Source organism: Schistocerca americana, chromosome X (assembly GCF_021461395.2).
Source record: "Schistocerca americana isolate TAMUIC-IGC-003095 chromosome X, iqSchAmer2.1, whole genome shotgun sequence".
Taxonomy (NCBI): domain Eukaryota; kingdom Metazoa; phylum Arthropoda; class Insecta; order Orthoptera; family Acrididae; genus Schistocerca; species Schistocerca americana.
In genome coordinates, this window is record NC_060130.1 from 443143060 (window position 1) to 443160834 (window position 17775).

General features: G+C 38.3%; 1 long non-coding RNA gene across 1 annotated transcript in view; it reads left to right on the forward strand.

Annotated features, from left to right (window-relative positions):
• The first annotated feature begins 2516 nt into the window (after positions 1–2516).
• LOC124554983 overlaps positions 2517–17775 on the forward strand; it is a 44756-nt gene continuing 29497 nt past the window's right edge. Inside the window, exons 1-2 of the long non-coding RNA XR_006968505.1 lie at positions 2517–2639; positions 13379–13462. This is a non-coding gene — a long non-coding RNA (uncharacterized LOC124554983). The remainder of the gene's footprint in view (positions 2640–13378; positions 13463–17775) is intronic.

The window sequence follows — 17775 nt, forward strand, 5'->3', positions numbered from 1 at the left end:
GCCCGAGGCAGGATTCGAACCTGCGACTGTAGCGGTCGCTCGGCTCCAGACTGTAGCGCCTAGAACCACACGGCCACTCCGGCCGGCAGAAGTGGCTGGATGTCGACTCAAACTGAGCTTGGATGACTGACACGGGTACATCATTCGATACTGCTTCAACCCTCTGCCAGAGTTCGTCAATCATAGTGGCTCGTGAGTGATGGCGTACCAGTCTTTCAGTAACCCATGGCCAGATGTTTTCACTTTATGAGAGATCTGGAAGTGTTGGCCAAGACAAGAGTCGAACACTGTCTCTATCAAAGGTAGGTCAGGTCAGCACGAGTAACTCACCGTTTCATGTTATCTTGTTGAAAGATAACGTCATGGAGTCCTCGAAGATAGAGCACAATCTTAACACGTGTGACGATGATGAATGCAATATGGCAACGTTATGGCAATGGTCGTCATGCTGACAGTTATTTAATGCTCCAGACTTCGTTGGTACTTGTCTTGCTGAAAACAAGGCCATTTCCTGACAATGTACCTGACATTGTTGTAGGATTCCTCGGGCGCCAGTCACGTGGTGCCCTAGAGATCCTGCATGGCATAGTGTATAGCCCTCCTGAACCCATCGATTCCATATTCGAATAAGAATCGTGGGGCCGGCCGGTGTGGCCGTGCGGTTCTAGGCGCTTCAGTCTGGAACCGCGTGACCGCTACGGTCGCAGGTTCGAATCCTGCCTCGGGCATGGATGTGTGTGATGCCCTTAGGTTAGTTAGGTTTAATTAGTTCTAAGTTCTAGGCGACTGATGACCTCAGAAGTTAAGTCGCATAGTGCTCAGAGCCATTTGAACCATTTTAACAATCGTGGGATGCTGACCAACGCGAGCAGCAATATCGCAGGATGATAAACTGCAGTTTCGATAGGCTACGATGTAGAGCCGTGACCAGCTGCGCTAGGTTTCTCGGTTGAGATCCGTGGTGCAAATAGCTCGATGGAGATGGTCCCGCAGATTCTAGATTGGGTTTAAATCTAAGGAGTTTGGTGGCCAGGGGAGTACGGTGAACTCATCTGCTCTTCGAATCATGCATGTACACTGCGGGCTGTTTGTGTGACACATTGCATTTTCCTGCAGATAGATGCCATCTTGCCGAGGAAAAACAAACTGCATGTAGGGGTGGACATGGTACCAGAGGATGGAGACATACTTGTGTTGATCCATTGTGCCCTCCAGAAAGACGAGATCATCCAGGGAATGCCACGAAAACATTCCTCAGACCACGAGGCACCCTCCTCCGGCCTGGAGCCTTTGCCTTCAGACGTTCCACCCTGTACACCACCTGTCGCCACTCAGAGGATACGTCTATTCGCGGTACTGGCGTCCAAATTCCAGCCTTCGTCGCCGTTGAACAGTAGCCATAATGAGTGCATGAACCAGGTGTCTGCTGTGGAAGCCCATAGCAACGTTCTTTTTTGGTACCTCCGTCGATCATACAGGCACAGCTGCACATCTATTCGTCCGTAAACATGTCCGCAGCCGTCGTTCAGCCCTGTTCATCTAAGGCTCATAGTGCACCACAGCTGCCAAACGCGTTTTGGATAGCGCCATTTTGGCATACACGGTATACTTTAGCCTACGCGGCAGACGAACAGTTTACAAACTTAGCCCTTTCGAAAATGCTTCCACCCTTGTCCCGAAAGCCAATGACGATGGATAAATCGCTCCATTTATGCATTGGGACAAGGACTGCACAGTTTCCCGAGTCCTCCCCGCTAACTTTACATAATTTCCACTGCTACTGCTGTCACTTGTCGTCTGTGAGTGGTTGTTGCACGTTGACGTCGAACGTAGGCGGTGGTCACATTAATGTGACTGGACCATGTATAATTCAAACATCGTCAAACAAATCGGGCAAAGATAACAACTAGTTTTGCTTTGCAATTTACTTGTCGTTAACTAAGGTACTATGGATAGAAAATTGAAAATACCATAAACGGAATCCCACCACAGTTTCGGTAAGAAGAGGGAAATGAATTTCCATATGATTTATTTACTCTCGCATTCACATAGACTGACTGGGGGAAACGTCTAGAAACTCAAAATAAATGTCTCGAGCACGTAGCAGAGACATCACTATCGACGAGGTACGCAGATAGATCGCTTGGAACGGAGCTCTTTTAACGGGTGTCTTCCTTTCGGATTTTTAAATTATTTGACGTGCATTTTACAACGATCTACATAGTATAGATGTAGATTATGAGAAATAAGGTTCCAGTTGCACACAGACAAGGTAATCAAAATCGAAAGGGGAATTCCTACGGACCGTCGTATCACGGTAGCCTAATACCGGACCTTGGGAACGTTTCACATAATGATGTATCTCACTTGACTGAAGCTCGTTGAAAAAAGCTATTTGTGAGCGAAAACGAGAAGAAAGCTTTCGAAATAGGTCTGTTGCTACAAAAACACAGAACGGATTCCCGCGGTTCAACAGTATGACGTCATTTCCCGACAGTAGTGGGAGGTAAGTGCATCTTCAGTTGTGAAAATGAATCTCTGGCGTTAGAGCAGTAGATCAGTGGTAAATTTTGCTGCGGAGTTACTGTTGAGAAACGACAATAACATAGTAAAGAGTGCTATTCAAGAAGTTTCCGAAGGTTAATATCGGTTATATTTCTTCATACTTTAGTGATTGCATGTGCATTAGTTGCTGTGCAAAATCTAAACATCCACCGTTCGCGAACCCATGCCGCAGGAGGGAAGAAATCACTTAATGTGGGCAGTGGTTAGACGACGACGCTTCTTGGTGTTATAGTATTGTAATGTGTGCTTTAGTATTGGAAATTGAGAGTATGTTTTTGTATATTGGTTGCTGCAAACCTCCTATAGTTAAGCCAGTGTTAAATGATGTGGGTGTAGTCTGTCCATGTCGAATACTGTGTGCAATAACAGACCGTTGTGTTCAGATTTATGGCCTTGTGTTGCTTATTTCGCTACCATCAGCCTGAATGCATCAAAATTCTATTCTCTCTTGAAGGTCAGGTGCATTTATACGGAGTGACAACATTTCGAGAACGTCTTTTGGCTTCTAAAAAATTTGTAGCAAGCTCTCTGTTAATCATTGCTTAGTTCACAGTACATTTAGATTTAGTTGGCCTGAAATAAGACTGTTTCTTTTCCGTTTGTCTCGGCTCTTGTAGCTGTGGATCTTGTTACAAATAATGTGACACGTACCTGCGTGCACGCGTGTGTGTATATGTGTATTATTTAGCGGTTTTGTTTTAACATAGCTTCATTGCTTCTGCACGAGAGATTGCCTGGCATGCTACTACATACTAACTATAAATTTCAGAACAGTCTACACAGCTCTGTATGATAACCAACAGATTGCTGCTTTGAGTTTTACCGTCATAACAACATACATGTCGTCTGGAGTGTCTGTTAAAGTGGTCCCATAATGATGGTAAACTGGCCAGGAAGATAAAAACTCGCAAATCGTTTGAGAACCACTCATTTTCCAATGCCAACAATAAAAGAAATACTGACATGACATCCCACATTATTTTTTAAAAAAAATCTAGAGACAGTTACGTAGTGCATAATAAAAACATTAACAGATGTTGTAAGATCAGAGAAATGCTAAGAACTTAAAATCAGAAGTAATTGTATTGTAAAAAGATATACTTACATGAATATATTAACATAATAAATATTGTCTGGCAACCAAACCCAAACTGTAGAGTTTTCCAAGATCTTAAGTTCGGTCTAATGTTTTGTATTATTAGTTACAATGTACAAGTTTCTGCATTCTCCAAAAATTTTCACTGAACTGATATTGAACCTATGGCAGTACAGTATGTGAGATATATTATGCTCAAAGGGTAACTCAAAGCAGCAAAATAAAGACACCATAAGCCAGCACATGGCAGTTGATATAGGGCACCCTGTACCATTAATTATTCCTATTCCCCTCCAACCCTCCCCCCCCCCCCCCCCAACCATTTGTTGTATGTTGGTTGCCAGGCTCTGTCCTATGGGCCTAAATTATGCACTCTGCACTCTTAACACATTGACTGCCATGAGACTGCAGTTGACCACAGCGGGGACTGATGACCTTTGCTGTTTAGTCCCCCTTAAACATCCCAACAACCACAACTTGACCACAGCAGAGTTTCTCACCTGGTGCCTTGGCATCCAGTACTGTCACACTCAACATATTGAACTTTGAAGCAGACTAGCCCACCACTCACAACCCACCATCTTTCATTCCTTTCTGATAAGAGGCTCAGAATAGTATTCAGTTTTCTGCATGGCCATAAAAGTGTCTGTGAAGTTCATGAGTTAACAGAGAGAGTTTTTGGAGGTTTGTCAGCTATACACAGTGCTGTGGACCACCATTTATTCCATCATATGCTGTAAAATCTGACGCAACTTGAATACAGTAAAATTCAGTGCTGTAGCCCTTGGAAATTTAGACTTCTTAATAGACTTATGTGAACAGCATTGTCACTGGTAATCCAATAAATGATGTATTACAAGTTCATCTATTTGTGGTCATTTTTTTGCCATGATAACAACAAACAGCAAAATGCATCATTATGTTGTTGTTCTACGAAAGGTTGGAAGAAGATAAAAGAAAACCATATCAATTAAGACCTTGCCTGGGTTGACACTGCGTTATTCCTATTTTGACACCAACCTGCATTGCTCAAGTATTCACTTGGCGGCATTGGCTCAATAATCTGACTCCAGTGGCACCAGGTATACTGTTTATTTACACTATTTACATCTTCCTGAAGTATTATAGTATGATCTGTCTCAGTCCAAATTGAAAAATAAAGCAGCCATTTATTGTCACCAGTAATGTGTCCGACTTAAACAATAGAATTGCAAGGAGCCAAAATACCTGAAAGTGGCATTGGATAACTATTGAACTCGATCAAAAATTCAGTTCCTTCCAAGAATTAATAATTTTTCATTTGCTACAGTCAAAATCACAAGTTACAGAGATGCATTGCTTCTGTGGTGTTCCACAGCAGAGTGTATTTCACTTTTGTATAACTCAGTCTTTATGAAATTGACAGTGAAGTATCTAGGCTGAAAATTGTTTGCTTAAGACCTATTCATACTAAATGTCTGAACCACTCAGAATAGTATGAGCATCAGTTTGAAGACAAGTAGGCTGGATGTGTGCAAAATGGGATGAACAGGTGAACTTAACCCAGCCCACTCACTAAAACCTACCTTCCTGAACAGAAGACGAAAGTTGAGATAAAAAAATCTTCATACTCCTAAGAAACTAGCAGTTTCTTTTGGGAACACATAATCAGAATTGTGAAAGTGAAAGACTGCCATTCTGAAAGCTGTAAATGTTAACATTCAAGAGTGAGAACATTACTTTATCAGTATTAGCATAAGTGAAGAAGTACAAATCATAAGTTATGTTCTTGTATACCCCTGTTTTGCTATCTCACTTGGAGTGCAATGTATTGATGTGTATTATACTCAATCTCAGTGACATCTACATGAATTAATTATTATGTAAGAGATGAAACAAATAGGCCCAGTATTCACAGATAAACTACATTTGTGATGTTGAAAAGTGTATGTTGGTTTAATACCACTTGGTTAATACAGAGCATCAAGAGGAAGTGGACAGAGTTTGACACTCCCCCCACCCTTTTACAGTAGTTCACTAAATATAAAATTTTCAGCCGAGCTTCAGGAAAATAAATTACCGGGAAAACTAAGGATCTTGAGAATGCCAAGGAATTCTAGAAAGTTACTAACTATACCCATGATACCTCACAGTTGGTTTGATGGCTAGCCATTGTGAATACCCTTGTGGTTTGACTGCCTGTAGAAAATGTGAAAAGGAGCTGAAAATCTACATACAGAAAAAAATGAAAATACTGTATGAAATGTAGACATTACTCTGATTCCTCCCCCACCCAATGCCATTCCAAAGATACACCAGTAATGAAACATTTTGAACCACACCCTAATGCAGGAACAAACTCTGGTTCATCCATAACCTGCCCCCCCCCCCCCCCCCCCAAAAAAAAAACAAAAAAAAAACAAAAAAAAAAAAAAAACAAAAAACAAAAAAAAAAAAAACGTCCCTTGGAATTGAACTGTGTAGCTGTAACTACTCTTGCAGAGTGCACAGAAATTTAGCAAGTCAGTGCAAATCATAGAATTATTAAGAGAAATGTGTACAAAATGACAGTGTAAAGCAGTTTTGTAAGCATAGTCTACAGATTTGTTTATGCATAGCAGAGATGCTTCAGGCTTATTGCTACTTTCTTCAACTAATAGAGGCATTTATACTTAATCAGCTGTTTACATAAGTGAATGCAGCAGCATGACTGTGGTTTACTTTTTACTAGCAGTCACTTTTAGCCATTGGTGTGCCAGTAACTGCATCGTACATATTCAGTTCTCACGGTGTCCCAGCATGACAAGACTTTTGAATCATATTTACTTCATACATGTATTATCTTCGAATTTAATGCACTCAGTAATAGTTTCATAGTACATCATTTGCAAACAAGAATAGAAATAAGTTTAAAGATATGTTTCTCATGGTGCTAACAGGAGGAAGAGGGCGGGGTGGGAGGTAATAATACAAAACAAAAATATGTGGTAAAAACTGTTGTAATGCCGTGTATAAGGAACTATGGGAGGTATACCTATATGTACTATAAATTAAATTGCCCCAATGTATTTTTTTCTGTCTGTATGTAAAGGCAAAGCTCATTATCTCCTGTAGGACTTTTGATACTGGTATGGCTTTCACTAATAAACAGATTGGTTCATGAGGAAGGGTAGTGTTGCCAGGCTCTGTCCTATGAGCCTAAATCATTCACTCTGCACTTTTAACACATTGACTGACATAATACTGTTGTTGGCCACAGCAAATTTTCTCACCTGATGCCTTGTCATCCAGCATTGTGGCAGTCAACATACTGGACTTTGAAGCAGACTGGCCCACAACTCACAACCCTTCACCCTTCATTCCTTTCTGATAAGAGGCTCAGAATAGTGCCATACAAGTCATCTGGCTCCAGATACCTGTGCAAAGCCGGGGCGGGTTGCTAGTATGAAATACACTATGGTCGCACAAATGGATGTTAAAACTAGAAGTTGGCATGCATTTTAGTTGAATATTGTAGGCAAGGAATGTATTGAGTCAGATCTGAGTGTTATTTGTTCCAAGTGTGTCACATTTTTTAAATACAAGGGAGACTTAGATTTTAGCTGAAAAATGAATTTACTGTAAGCTGGAGTTTAGGTGACAGTAGCAGGCATCGCATTAAATGCCAGATTTCATACTAGAAGAAACTATACATACGTTTCAAATTAGTTACGGAAATTAGCTGGTTTTGTGTTCCATGGATTATTAGGATGATGTGGAACGAGTCAGTTTTTATTCACATTATACATTCATTTGTAAACATGGCTAGATGCTGATCATTTACAAGGATTTTTTATTTAAAAAAGATCTGGTTGGGTTAATAATGTTTACTCATTGTCTTTTATAGATTGCAAAAAGGGAAATTTTGCTGTGGAATAGGAGTTGTCCAGGAGAAACTTTTTCAGTTATCTGTCCGACATCATTGGGTTAAATGATCAAAAATTTTGGATGCAGTATTATGCACCCCTTTAGTGGTAGAGGAAACCTTAATGTGGGTTAATGAATGCCATTTTTCTACTGGTATTGGAATAATTCACATTATTGTTCCTTTTGGACTGAAGTGAATTTTTTACAACATACTTTGTGAGGAAATCTACTATATAGCAGTAGTCAAAACACCTAACTCCTTAAACATATGTGGGATAATGGTAGGCGAGTACCACATATTATCCTTACAGTGAGTTTTTGAGCTATGAAGACTTACTTTCTTAAAGATGGGTTACCCCAGAACATAGCTCCATATGACAGTACTGAATGAAAATACCCAGAAAATATCAGTTTACCAATTTGCCTCTCCCCAAGATTGACAATGATTCTTAGTGCACTTATGGCTGAAATAAATTGTTTTACGAATTTCAAACTGATCTCCAGTTTACATTCTTATAAAATGGACACACAATTTTTTTAAAATTTCTACCTTATTTACTATTTCAACATGTATTACATTTATTGTTGGTGTAGAAGAAGATTGGGAATGAGGGACAGGTCATTCAGAGCCCAGGTTGAGAAGGACCCACCTGTCTCGATGACGAGGGGAGATGTTTCATTTCTCCGTGAATTGTACAGGAAAAGAAAGGTGCAGCCACCACTTCTTAGAATATCATTTCTGCCCCCTGTCTCTGTTCCTTTGGTAGTGTTGGGATTGTTCCACAGATGTCTTGGTACTTAATCATTTTGTGATTGACATCGTAATTACTGAGTGAATTGGCGCAGCAGTTAGCACACTGGACTCGCATTCGGGCGATTGTCAGTTCAAACTGCATCCGACCATCTTGATTTAGGTTTTCCGTGGTTTCCCTAACTTGCTGTAGGCAAATGCTGGGATGGTTCCTTTGAAAGGACACAGGTGACTTCCTTCTCCATCCTTCCCTAATCTGATGGGACGGATGACCTTGCTGTTTGGTCTACTTCCCAAAATCAACCCACCAGACAACATCATAATCAATGTTGTAAGCTGTATTTAGTAGTTCATTTATCACCTAAGAGTTATTTTGGCTTGACTGGGTATTTATCTCTAAAAGCCACAGTTTTAACCTTTTTTATATTTGGTCATACTTCTTTTAAGCTTGAACATCAGCAAATTGTATTTCAGTGTATTCCTTCATTTATTTTAATTCCTAGAGTTGTAGTGGATTTCCATTCCTGCAGACAAGGTGTTTTTTTCCCTTCTATATAAGGCTTTTCCATACTAACTAAATGTAAGCTGTGTCTTAAGATTAAATTCACTTCTCATTTTAATCAGTATTTCGTAGATTGTGTAACACAACAATGTACAGCAGCACTCTGCAGATACAAGACCTACACAGGAGAGCCTGAAAAAATATCTTAATCTTCAAGTAGCTGTAATCCAACCACACATTAACTAGCAGTATTCCTTCATTAGTCTCATATGGTACGAGGGCCGATCAGTAACTAATGCCCCACAGCTTTTTCTCAGAACATATTTATTCCCAAGAGTTAGAATTTGGTGACATTATCAGTAACGTTTCTTTTATATGTACTATTTTTCTACGTAGTCTCCATCATGTTCTATGATCCAATGCCAGCGTTGTGCAAGTGTGTGTTTTCCCTGTTGATAAAGGCTCTTGTCCTGTGTGTAGATGTGATTTCATTGCAGAATTACTCCCCCCCCCCCCCCACACACACACCTTTAGGAAGTGTGTTCCACAAGGAGAAACCATGTCTCCCAAACAGGTCAAAGTCAAGCTGCACCAATACGAGCTAAAGGGCAAACGAGGCAGTGATGTTCCAACACAATTTGGTGATGTGCTCTCTAGTTCTGAGACTTGGGTGTGGACATGCATTATCATATAGGATCGAGATGTCTTTTGGATTTTTTTTCAGTCTGAACGTGTTGGAAACAGTTCTCCTCTTAAGCCTCTGAATTAATGGTTAATACTTTCGGCAACACATCCGGAGAATGATACCATTACTATCCCAAAAGACTGTCAAGTCTTTGCCAGTAGAGGGAGCTGCCTTGAATTTCTTCTTCTTTGGTGACTGCAGGAGATGCCACATCAGTGACTGCATTTTTGTTTCTGCCCAAAAGTGGTGCACCCAGGTTTCATCATCTCCAGCAATCTGTGACAAAAAGGCTTCTCTATTGGGCTTAATCTGCTCTAACAGTTCAGATGAAATGGCTATTCTTTGAATCATGTGATCTGTTGTGAGCATTTCATGGAACCCACCTTGATTATACCTTTGAATCTCCAAGAGTCTGTCATTGCACACACACTTCAAATGCTCACCGATAGCTGTAGAGCCAAATGTCAAGTTTCATTGTGCTGACCTGCACGAGTAATGGCAACTGTGCGATTTTCCATCTCTGGAGCAATGGCAGTGACAGGATGTCCCAAATGTGGCCAGACACAGAACTCTGTTTCTGGACTTACATAAGGTTTAACTCTCTCTGCCTCCACCGAGCGAGGTGGCGCAGTGGTTAGACACTGGACTCTCATTCAGGAGGACGACGGTTCAATCCCGCGTCCGGCCATCCTGATTTAGGTTTTCCGTGATTTCCCTAAATCGCTCCAGGCAAATGCCGGGATGGTTCCTTTCAAAGGGCACGGCCGACTTCCTTCCCCGTCCTTCCCTAATCCGATGAGACCGATGACCTCGCTGTCTGGTCTCCTTCCCCAAACCAACCAACCAACCAACCAACCATCTCTGCCTCTTGCCCAATACTACTCTCGTAAGCTACATCATTACCACACGTGGCACACAAACATATATGAATGTTCACCACTGTTTCTTTTACAATAATCAAGAATTTAATTCTAGTGTGTTGGTTTTAGTGAGTATATAATGGGTAGTATTTAGATGTTTCACTACGACTCTGCTATGTGTCGGGACTGTTAGAACATTGCACTGTATTGGGGCGTTATTTATTGAACAACCCTCACAGTTTGGAGATATGGATCAGTAAAGAGAGAAGTGTGTTAAATATGGCACAGACATACTGATTTGTAATGTAAGCAGTATGTAGAATGTAGTTTATTTGTCTAATAACATACAGTTACAAATCAAAGATTTTTGTACTGGAGGGACATCAGATTACTTTAATAAAAAAGGTTATAATAACTAACATATTTAAGCAGGCATTTCTGAATATTTAGACATGAACAATTTAACAAGAACGTATATGACACTTATGGTCATTTTGCAGCTTGCAATAAATTTTATGCAATATATTAACAATTTATTATACAATTGCTGCTTCTCTTTTCAAATTGCCAAACTGTTCTGCATGAATTCTTCAATTGAATAACAACATTTTTTCACTGGTGTACTAAATAACACTCTTTTTAGTGGGTCAAACAGATTTGTGTTATATAATTTATTGTAAATTTTTAATCCTTTTACAATGGCGTTTGAGTGTAAAGATCTCAATTATGAGAGAGAAGTTTGAAGCTGTGTCTGTGACGAGTACTGTAATTTTGATTGAAATGAAAATTATCAAGTGAGTTTTAATTTTTATACATGAAGATAAAAATTTCGTAGATGTACAGAGAAGGAATGGTTAGTATTATTAATTTTTTTAAATAACGGGCGACATGATGATCGTTTTTAGACCAAACACATTTCTTATTATCCCCTTTTGAAGAGTACATAATCTAGGGCTATTCCTAAAGTTTCCCCAGAAAATTATTTGGTATCTAATTATGGTCTCAAAGTAGCTGTGGTAGATTATCTTCCTGGTGTCCATAAGGGTGGAACCAGATAAGACAATCATCACATAAGCTAGGCTGTTTAGTTTGTTTGCTAAGAAGTCTACCTGTGCCTTCCAATTTAAATTTTTCTCCAGATTTAGACCTAGAAATTTTTCATAACTTGCTTCAGTCATTTCCTCGCCGTGAACTATTTTTATGGGGGATGCTGATGGTGTTTTAGCACTGACTGCACTAATTGTGTTTTTTTTTCATTGAATTTTAATCCATTATGCTGAAGCCATAATTATTTCCCATTATATTTTCCACAGTATCGTGAATTTGTTCTAAATTATCATTTTCAATTAAAACTGAGGTGTCATCTGCAAATAAAACAGAGCGAACATCAGTGCTTAAAGGTAAATCATTTAGGTACAGCAGAAAAAGAAAAAGACCCTAGAATTGAGCCTTGTGGGACCCCTGTACAAATCTTTTTCCAGTCCAAGAATAAATTTTTTCCATTTGGATTTAGAATAACTATCTGTGTTCTTTCTGACACATAAGATTTGAACCACTGCAATGCCCTGTCCATAATCCAATATCTCTCTAACTTGTGTAGAATTAGTAAGTGGTTGTCAGAGTCAAAAGCTTTGGCCTAGGTTAGGTTGAAAGATGACAGTTTGGTTATGATCTGGCAAAGTCAACGTATATAATGCCATGAAAATAACAAAATTTCTTGGATTTGTGTGTGTATTGTGCATATTAGTTTTAGATAGATAAATGCTGTACATCTGTCATTTTGATGCAAGTAAACTGCCAGTATTGATAGGATCAGTATTAGTAGAAATCTTTTCCACTTGTAGAATTTTTTTTCAAATTATCGGTTTCGTAGGTGTTTCACATAATTAGTTAATTCTGTCAACAATTGTTATGGCTATGCGTCAGGTATTGCTACTAATCTGAGTGTATGTATACATGAGTTAACTACAGGAAAAATAATAATAGGCTATAATAAAGAATGATTTACTTTGCCACTAAATGTTCAGTCATATTCAAGACAATTTCTGCTTGGCTAAATTTTCTTGTGTTGTGAAACATGGAAGAAAGCACAAAGTGCAGTGTTTGGTTGGACTTAATTTTAAGTTAAATTTTTGAGAATAAGGCCATTTTATATTTATGAAAGAATGGACTGTAGACTGCATAGCTCTGTATGTTACAAATACCATCTCTGTTCTGCTTTTCTCTCAATACAGCTTATGTGTAACTCTCTTGCAGATATAGTTCTACCTTTTTATTTATAACATTATCATTGATTGCTACAGGGCGTATTTTACATTCCACAGCTAATTACACAGCAAAAGCAGTTAACTTTTACTGATACACTGGCAAAGTTTTTGTAATCGTACTTGTGCTGCTCAGATGTCTCTGTCCTGTAATTACAGGCTGATAGCTGTTATAAAACATCTGTCGTTTTGCTTATTTTGGTTTCCATCACTTCCAACTAACAGTGAATACAGGAAGTTAATATGTCTTTCCTATAGGCAGAACTTTTATGAAACAGCTTGTCGCCCCGTTGCTGAGCTGACTCTTTCTTCTGTTTTTCAATTTGAGCATTTCACAACAGAGAAAGTAATATCTAAGTCTTAAATCACTTAACATTTGAACCCTAAAAAAATAAATAAATGAAACATTTCAGACCTCCCCATCCCCTTTTTTGTTCAAGAACCAATTAGTCTCACTTTTGTTGATGTAAATCATCTTTCATTTAGATGAAAAGCCTATTGATGCGTCTTCCACAAGTAAAATGACTGTTATTTGGAATTTGTTTCAAATGTTATTTGATTTAATGAGTGCAGCATTGTGTGATAGAAGTGAAACAGTAGCACTTTCTGTTTGCACAAACAGTTTTGCATGGAAACAGATGGTCATCGAAATACAGATTTGATTGTATTACCACTGTATAATATGTTATAATTTTTATGAAAGTCAGGACGACATTAACATTATTTTTCTGTAGTGAATAACTGAAGAATTGAAACATATTTTGTTGCAGGGACTGTCGAAAATATTGCAAGATCAAAAGCCACTCCTTCATGTGTTTGAACACGTGCACTTAATTGGCAGTGAAAGCTTGTTGGTAAGTCTCAACTTGAAAACTTTATTTTCAAATGTAATTTTCGTTTTTGCTGCAGTTTTTGAGATAAACGTAACACCTTTCGAGAACCCTTTTGCTGTTTATTAGTTTCCCCCATTTCATGTAATTCATTTTGACAATCAGCATTAATTGTAAGAAATCATTCCACCTCATATTGGAAATACACACATCGGGCTTTATTAATATCCTTCCATTCTCATTAATGTATGTTTGTGAATGCATAGTTTATAATTGTACAGCTTATTAGTTACATACCTATTTTATGATAAGCTTAAACTATAAAAATATAAATCTGTGAGTGCTTGTGATATAACTTGCATTCTTTTTGAAAGATGAATAATGTGTGCACCTCAATAAATTAGGCTGATGGCTTCGGCATTTCAAGCCATACATTTCAGAGCAGAACCAAGCACCAAATATCACATTTCCACAGCATAATATTAACCATGGAAAGATTTCCAGCCATTGAAGGCTTGAAGGCATTGAGCTATTTAGTTATTTTTTATTTGATTTCTTCTGGATTTCTCATGCTGACAGTATAACACACACCTTTAAATTTTAGTATCAAAGACAAACTTTGGGATAACTATGCTTGTAATTAACACAGTAATTATTTTTCTGTCATGGATTTCACAAAGGTCCTCATTCTGAAATTCATTACTGTTGAATGACGTGGGGGTCACCACTCTGCCGTGTCAGATTTTGCTCAAATTTTGTGTGCACATTTCCTAAATGATCAAATGAAGGCATCCAAATTTATAGCTCACAAAGTTCAATACTTCGTGAGTAATTGACTCATAAACCTAGAGTGGTCATGCTCTTTAATGTTACAGGAGCAGGCGCACGGTGTATTATGTTCACATTGATAATTAGTGGCTATTTCGTATTTGTTAACATTGTCAGCAGAGATAAGTGATCATTCATAGTTTTTTTATATGAAGTATTGAAACTCTTCCAAGCCAAGATTGCTAATAAATTTTTGTGGTATAACATGGTTAGTGAGCATAATAATAAATAAATAATAATAATAAATAAATAAATTCAATAATGTGTGCATTGACATTTAGAAATATATTTGATGCCAGATCTTCTTTTAGTCATGGCCAGATCGAGTTAGAATACTGAATAAAAATCTAGAAACGGTAGCACGTGAAACATGGTGAAGAGGATTTAGGATTAGATTAGACTGATACTTGTTCCATAGATCATGAATACGACACTTCGTAATGATGTGGAACATGTCAGGTTAATAAAAGATGTCTGTACAAGATATTACATTACACAAAATATTGCATGACATTAATTTTTTTCTCTCTTAATTTATATCTAAAAATTCAGCCAATGAGAAGAAGGAGTTGTCATCTAGAAATTCTTTTAATTTATTTTTAAATGTTAGTTGGCTATCGGTCAGGCTTTTGATATTGTTTGGTAGGTGAGCAAAGACTTTTGCGGCAGCGTAATTTACCCCTTTCTGTGCCAAAGTCATATTTAACCCTGCGTAGTGAAGATCATCCTTTCTCCTGCTGTTATAGCTATGCACACTGCGATTCCTTTTGAACTGGGTTGGATTATTAACAACAAATTTCATAAGTGAATATATATACTGTGAGGATCCCTAGATCCTTAAATAGATGTCTGCAGGATGACCGTGGGTGAGCTCCAGCAATTATTCTGATTACACGTTTTTGAGCAATGAATACTTATCTACTCAACGATGAATTACCCCAGAATATGATGCCATACGAAAGCAGTGAATGAAAGTAGGCATAGTAAGCTAATTTACTGAGATTCTTATCACCAAAATTTGCAATAACCCTAATAGCATACGTAGCTGAACTCAGACGTTTCAGCAGACCATCAATGTGTTGCTTCCAGTTTAACCTCTCATCAGTGGACACACCTAAAAATTTTGAAAATTCTACCTTAGCTACAGACTTCTGTTCAAAGTCTATATTTATTATTGGAGTTGTGCCATTTACTGTACAGAACTGTATATACTGTGTTTTATCAAAATTTAAAGAGAGTCCGTTTGCTGAGAACCACTTAATAATTTTGTGAAAAACATCATTTACAATTACATCACTTAGTTCTTGGTTTTTGGATGTTATTACTATACTTGTATCATCAGCAAAAAGAACTAACTTTGCATCTTCATCAATGTGGAATGGTAAGTCATTAATGTATATCAAGAACAGTAAAGAACCCCGTACTTGATAGCCCCCCAGTTTGAGGAATGAGATTTTGTTTTAACATTACATGAACTACTTATTTCAACTTTCTGCATTCTTCCAGTTAAGTATGAATTAAACCATTTGTGCACTGCCCCCCTCAAACCATAATGATTTAGCTTATCTAATGAAACAGACAGCTCTAAATGTACAGGTAAAACTTAAGATTCTAGATGAAGTGGACCATGTACAAAGAAAACAGCAACTGCAGAGTAGTTTGGAATGCCAAAATTTACTGTATGTATCTTGATTAAGAATCAAGAAAAAATTCATTTATGCTCCTGCATCAGGTTCTGGAAACAAATCTAAATGACTTCATAGTGCTGTGTATGAAGACATCGAGACTTTACTGCTAGAATGGTTCAGTCGTATACATGCATCTAACATACCTGTAAATGGCTCTATGATTCAGTCCAAAGCAAATGTGATTGCCAGAAACATAAGCATCAAAGACTTCAGTTGCTCTGCTGGTTGGCTGCATTGGTTGTGAAAGACAGATTCAGTTTCATCTGGATATATGATGAAAGTGCGAACAGCAGATTGCAGGAATTCGACCGAGAAATGTATGCCTCGTGTTATGTATTCAATAAAGACGGAACTGGAATTTACTACAAACGTTTTCCAAATTGCACCTTGGGGATAAAAGGTGATAAGTGACATGGAGGAACACACAGCAAACAACCTGTAGCTGTTTTCCTTGTATGTATTGCAGATGGCAGCGAGCAGCTTCGTCCTTGGATTATCGAGACGTCCGAGAAACCACATAGTTTTAAAAACATAAATATGGACACTTTACCTTGCATCTGCTCTCACCATAAGAAAGCTTGGATCGATGGCACATCATTTCGCAAGTGGCTTCTTTGCTTCAACAGTCGAATGGTTGCTCAAAACAAACGTGTTTTTCCTACATTGGACATATGTACTGCCCATAAAGTACAGGATCGAAACCTAACCAACATAAAGGTTCATTTTTTTCCATCAAGTGTGACAAGCCACTTTCAGCCCATGGACCGAGGCAGCATTTTTCTTGTGAAGAGAGCTTATCGCTACTAACTTGCAACAGCTGCAATTCGTGATGCTGAAAACAATACAACAACACCAAACTGGAATCTGCTTGAAGCAATAAGAGCCATCGCAGCAGCCTGGAAGTTCGTGTCATCACATCACATACAGTAGAGCTTTAACAGAGTCTGAAGACATAGCAACACTGAGGATGTCCACGAGTTAGACACTGCCACTTCACCTGATGAGTTGACAATTCTGCAAGACATTGCAAACTTTGGGATTAGTTTTGCAGAATTAATTAATGCAGGCGACAGTGTTACCATATGTGCTTCTGCGGCATCTGATGTGCCAAAAGCTGCAACTGAAGTCCAAGAATGATCATCAGAAGTAAGTGAAGAGGAGGAGAATACAGATACCATTTGAACTACCTGTCAGGAGATGTTTACAGCCTCGGACAGTTTAGAATGATCTGCTTCAACATCTGACGTCGCTGCTGGGTTTACAAGCACTATTAGTTAAAATTGTCTGTGAAATTACAAGGTATTTACGTTCCCGTGAAGTCAGCAAACCACGCTTGAATTTTTTCCAAGAAAATAGTGTAATTTGTGAGTACTTGTACTTTCACAGCCACTTTGTAGTGTTGTAAGTCTACAGTAATCTAAAGTGATTTATACAGTAATATATTGCGTATAACAGTCCTACTGAACATGTATTCATATTAAAATCTGTGGTTCTCAACCTGAATTTATTTTTTAACGTGAAATCTTGATTTTTTTCCCCCCTTTGGATTTGTGTTACGAAGGCCATACTGTATTTTAATTAGTAGTTTCAGCTACACACAACCTGTCTTCAGAGCAAAGATAAAAAATTGCACATAATAATACAGCAATGTACAACAGCTTATAGGAATCAAAATTACAGGTCCAAAATACAAACTGCTTATAAAATTATAGCAAACTTTAAAAGTATGTAAGAAGTTGTAATTGCAAGATACATGCTGTATAAACATTCTCGATAAGTGTAATTGCCATAACAATTCAGTGCGATATTAAAATCTTTTTT